Source organism: Myotis myotis, unplaced genomic scaffold (assembly GCF_014108235.1).
Source record: "Myotis myotis isolate mMyoMyo1 unplaced genomic scaffold, mMyoMyo1.p scaffold_m19_p_2, whole genome shotgun sequence".
Classification (NCBI taxonomy): Eukaryota; Metazoa; Chordata; class Mammalia; order Chiroptera; family Vespertilionidae; genus Myotis; species Myotis myotis.
The window spans coordinates 44092772-44098771 of record NW_023416324.1 but is presented as its reverse complement, the minus strand read 5'-3'; the positions used below and the strand labels follow the sequence as shown (position 1 = coordinate 44098771).

Genomic DNA, 6000 nt, shown 5'->3' with positions numbered 1-6000 from the left:
TTAACCAAGAGTCCGCTTTATTTGCTGACCTCCAAGAATATGAAGATAAATATGACAGACAGACTGTCCCTATGGGAGCCTTCATTCACCACCATTTGATAACTCCTCTTCAGGCCCAGATCAGCAGCACATTTCTTGCCAACAATCATTAAATGTTCAAAAAGACTTTCATCATCATCTTCTGCTACAGAAATCTGGGATATATGCTTCACCAGAAAGTGTGTTGGCGCTTGAGGGGAAATGTCATAGAAAGCATGGCACTGGTCGTCCCCAAAAGTGATTTTTGCTGGGATGTCCTTGAGAATGATCTTCCTGAAGATTGGGTCAATGCCAGGCCAGGTAGCCTAAGCCTTGGCGATCTCATCTGCCACCGAGCTCCCCCTCCTGCACAGCCACCAGCTGAACATTTTATAAAGCAATTTTGACTAAGTTATTTGTGACTTGATCAATTATGTATTCTACAAATACACGAAGGCTAGGTTTCTTTCTTCTTCTTTTTTTTTTTAATGGTGCACTGAGACTAGATAAACTTGATCGTTCAAACTCCCATTTTACTTTCCTCAGAATTGCCTGAATTCTTCCTATAGTCTTTTCTTTACTTGGTTGGGATGTAACCTTTACAGTTCTTAACTACAAGAGCAGTAAGGCTACAAAATTGTCAAGTTCTCTTGACCCCAAATCAGGAATAAGCTTTGTTTGCAAAAGGTTACTGTGGCTTTAAGCCACTACTGTGGATTTAAGAGCACAAAACTGGAAGTCGGTGGTTCTAATCCTGATGCCACTACTAGGTACTGATTGTGTTACTTTACCTAAGACACTTTATCTTTCTGACCTCGGTTTTCTTACTTAGGAAACTGGAGGGTTTTGTACTAGATAATCTCCAAAGTTCCACCAATTCTTAAAGTCCTATAAATGTATTACAAATAACATTAATACTTATTTTTTAACTAAGTAGCCTTTTATTGGAAAAAGTAACGTGTGCATGTGGTAGATTTAAAATGGACACAGCTCTGGCCAGGTATCTCAGTTGATTAGAGTGTCCTCCCCATATGCCAAGGTTGTGGATTCAATCCTGGGTCAGGGCACATACAAGAATCAACCACTGCATGCATAAGTATGTGGAATAATAAATCATTGTTTCTCTCTCTACATCTCTCTCCCTTCTTCCCTTCCTCTCTCCCTCCCTCCCTCTCTCTCTCTCTCTTACTCTCACTCTCTTTCCCTTTCTCTCCCTAAAATTAATAAAAACAAAAATTTTTAATATAAAATAAAATGGCCACAAATTTTTTGCAGCTTCTCTCAGTAAGAGGCGGAGCCTTTCCTCAGTCCTTGGATCTGAGCTGGCCCTGGGACTTTCTTTAAGTAATGAATGTGGCCCAAGTGCTGTTGTATGAGTTTCTCTAGAGTCTGGGCCTCAGAAGGCCTTGCAGCTTCAGCTCTTGTTTTCTTTGAATACAGACATCATATCCGAAAGCTGAAGCTGCCCTACCTGGTTTGGCTCAGTGGATAGAACATCAACCCATGTACTAAAGGGTCCTGAGTTTGATTCCAGTCAACAGCACATGCCTTGGTTGCAGACTGGATTCCGGGCCCTGGTTGGGGCTGGTTCTGGTTGGGGCACATGCAGGAGACAACCAATCGATGTTTCTTTCACATTGATATTTTTCTTTCTCTCTCTGTCTTTCCTCCTCTCTTCCACTCTCTAAAAATCAAAGGAAAAATATCCTCAGGTGAGGATTAACAACATAAAGAAGCTGAAGCTATGCTGGAGACAAATGGGTCAGATGACAGCCAACATCAGCAGCCAGACCCTGAGTCCATCTTAGATCATTCCTGTCTTACCCAGTCACTGGATGACTGTGACTGAGAGAAGACCCAGAGAACTGCCTGGCTGAGCCCAACCCTAATTGTCCCACATGTAAGACATCTTCACTCAAATACCCCCAGCTTTTACACCTCAGCACAACCCTCGAATGCTTTCGTTAACTACGAGTTAACCCATCTACAAAACACATGAGACTGGAACGTGATATGTTTTCTAGCCTCTCTTGCAGCTAGAAGTGGTCGTTGCATCCATGCTGTGGTCAATGACATGTGGGGGGAGGGAGGGGGAAAGCAGCTGGTAGGTCACCTGGGAAAGAGTGCTTTTCTGAAAGAAGGGATAAATGCAGCATGTTCTGTACTTTTAACCCTTACCTCTCTTCCTGCATTCGATATGAAAGTGAGACCTGGAACTCTGATGGCCATCTTGAAACCATAGATAATGTATTCGTTTTCCATTGCCACATTACCACAAACTTAGTGATTTATGAAACAAATTTATTACATTAGAGTTCTTGAGGTCAGAACTTTCCCAGCTTTGAAAGGCTGCCTGCATCCCTTGGCTCATGGCCCCTTCCTCCATCTTCAAAACCAGCAGCATAACATCTTCACATCTCTCTGTTTCTCCGACCTCTGCTTGTCAATGCATTTCCTTCCCTGCCTCCCTCATGTAAGGACTCTGTGACTACGTGATAAATCAGGGTCACCTGGATACATCAGGGCCATCTTTCCATCTCAAGATCCTCAACTAAATCGTGTCTACAAAATCCCCTTTGCCATGTGAAATAATATATTCATAGGTTCTGAGTATGTGGATGTGGACCTCTTTGCGGGGGAGGGGGACCTTTATTTTTTTCTACTGAAAGTAATATGCATAATGGCCCAAAGCTGATAATGGTGAAACAGAAGGATGGGAAAAGCCGAGATTGTAGATGACATCATAGATTCACAGTACCAGCCCTGGGTTGCCTGCCTACCTGTCAATAATTAAATACCTTCATTGCTTAAGTCACCATTAGTCAGGTTTTTTTTTTTTTAATATATTTTATTGTTTTTTTACAGAGAGGAAGGGAGAGAGATAGAGAGTAAGAAACATCAATGAGAGAGAAACATCGATCAGCTGCCTTCTGCACATCTCCTACTGGGATGTACCCGCAACCGAGGTACATGCCCTTGACCGGAATCGAACCTGGGACCCTTCAATCCGCAGGACAACGCTCTATCCACTGAGCCAAACCGGTTTCGGCCATTAGTCAGGCTTTCATTTCCTTGCAGCTGAACACATTCTAACTGGTCCATTGCTTTCACTGGGCAAGATTTAGCATGTTGGGTTGAGACTGTGTTTGGAGAAGTGCTTTGCATGCTTTGGTCATGTTGTATTCCCTGTAAGCACCATACTGTTTTACCTTTGAGCCATTATTTTTTCCTTCCTAAATTCTTTTTCCTTTCTACCCTCTCTCACACATACCAATCCTTATGCCACCCACTTTCACCTGGCTAATTCGTATTCATCATTTCCATCTCTACTTAGCTGTCTCCTCCTGCCTGTCCAGAAGTCTTTCCTCACTTACTTCTGCTTACCACGATTCTGATTAGCTAGACTGCCTTGGTCTGTTTGAGAGCCTGACCCTTCCAATCATATTGTCCTTTTCCATCTATAGAGCTCACCTGTGGCTGGACCCAGATGCTAAGGGACATCATCAGGAATCAGTTTCCCTCCATCCCTCAGGTCTGTTTTTCTTTCTCGTGGCTTTATTTCTGGGCAGATTCTTCCCACATGGAACGAGAAAGTCACCAGTAGCTTCACGCTTACCTTTTACCAACTTGGCAACCCAAATGGAAAGAGAGTATCTCTCACATTAGGTCCAGAAAAAGACCTGGCCTGACTCTCATTGGCCCTAAATTGGGCCAAGCCTGGGCCACATACCAATTTGTGGAACACAGACATGGGGTCAGCCCCACGAGAATCATGAGAACTGAGAATGAGGGAGGGGAACTTTCACAAAGGAAATGGGAGGTTTTGCTACTAGAAAATGCACAAATAGACACTGGGCAGGCAAAAACGACCGAAGACCACTAGAGAAGGTGATGCATGTGTTCTTTTCTTGAGCACTTACTATGTTCCAGGCACCAGGCTAAGCCGTTTTTATTCATTCAAAAAACAGCCACTGAGCACTTATTACTAGCCTGGCATGAGAGCAAAAAAAGATGACATGGCTCTTGTTCCAAGCTACTTAAAATTTGGAGGGAGTTTACAAGTACGATCTCATTTAATGCTCTCAACAGCCATATTAGGTGTTTATTTTATTTAACCTAATAGATTAGAAAATAAAATGGCCGGTAGCATAGACTGCTTAAGCAACTTGTTCAAAGGCACATTGTAGTGTCAGCGCTGAAAGTCAAGGTTAATCTGAGAGGTCTAGTTATAATCTAATGCATACCTTGCAAATGTGGATGACAGATAAAGTGAAAGGGGACAGCATTGGCTCTAGTGTCCTGCAGGGCCAGGGCTATTGTAGGGAATGCTGAGGACCCAGACAAGATACTACAATTAAGTTAAAATGAATATCAAGGGCAGGTAGAGAGATATGTATGTGAAAGAAGACAAACTACTGTAACTTGCAGAAATTAAGGGGAATTTGGAGATCAATTATATATTTAATTTCAGTTTTAGCATAAATGCATTCTCATCTGCCCATCCTTCTCCTTTCCTCACCCCCTGTAGTCATTAAATTCTAGAACCCAAAAGCTGGAAGCTAATTTAGAGAGCAGTAGTCAAAACCTGTTCATACGCATAGAACAGACAGCAGAAACTCAGAGGGAAGGTGGGGGAGAGTGAGTGGGTGGGAAGTGGTCAACCAAAGAACTTGTATGCATATTGTGAAGGCCTGGGGTGGAGGGGGCGGGCTAGAAGAGGTCAATGCGGGGAAGAGAAGGGCATATGCAATATTTTTCACAATAAAGATTAAAAAACAAAAAACCCCACCTCTTCATAATCCAGATATCAGCCAAGATCTCCCTGCTTCATAAGACCTAGTAAAATTGACTCAAACTCCCACTCCACCTCCTGTGGAAAATCCAACGCCCTTCCCAACGTCTCTGAAAAGACCTAGGGGCTTATTTCCCCATGGCAGTTGCTTCTGATTCCAACTACTTTGTCTTTTAAGCTCTTGGTCTCTGCTCTATATTGCTGCTTCCCCTTCATCCCAGCCTTGTCATTGATCCAAACATGTAACTCAATTATACAGATTAAATATATTCATCTCCTACACCTCATTCTATATGGAGGAGAAAACCGAGGCATGGAGAGGTGTAAAGACTTGCCCCAAGTCACTCAGTTGATGAGGGGCAGGGCTGGGCCAAGAAGTCAGGTCTTTTTTCTATGTCACCACTCTGTTCAGTCATCAGGTACCTTTGTGTAGGGAGTGATGGGGTAAGAAAACTTGGGTGACTGTGCCTGCCCATTCTTTGGCAAATGAACACAACTCTAAGCGCTTTCCTCAGTTTTTTGGTACTCATTAATTAATAATCTTTCTCAGTCTGGTCAGATTGTTATAACAAAATACCACAGGCTGTAGCTTAAACAGAAATGTATTTCCTCATAATACTGGAGGCCAGAAGTCCCAGATCAAGGTCCAGCAGGGTGTGTTCCTGGGGAGAAGTTTCTTCCTGGCTTGTAGATGGCCACCTTCCGTGTCCTCAGATGGCCTTTCCTCCATGCATCAGGTGGGGGTTATGAATTTCTGTTGAATCACTGTCAATCTCTTCTTATAAGGTCACCGGTCCTATTGGATTAGTGCCCTACCCTATGACCTCACTTAACTTATCTCCTAAAGACCCTGTCTCCAAGTAGTCAGTTTGGGGGACAGAGGTAGGACTTTAACATATGAATTTTGGGGAGACATAATTCAGTCCATAACACAATCCTATTAAAAATTAGGGTAGGGGGAAAAAAAACAAAATAAGAATAAAATAACTATAAAGATAGGGTAGGGGAAAAGTTAGGGTGGGGAAACAATGTGTTATCTCAGGAAACATTTTCATCTGCCTTCCCAACCTTTAGTGAAGTCCTAATTCTGAAAAAAATGAACTATGGATAAACTCTTAAGTTAGAAAGGCAAAAACTTGCAAATCACCTAACGTTTTTTTATTCATTTATTGATCTTTTTAAGAACAAGA

At 42.6% G+C, this 6000-nt stretch overlaps 1 pseudogene; it reads right to left on the bottom strand.

Moving 5' to 3' along the window:
• LOC118675520 lies at positions 1-407 on the bottom strand (annotated as a pseudogene).
• Positions 408-6000: the final 5593 nt, after the last annotated feature.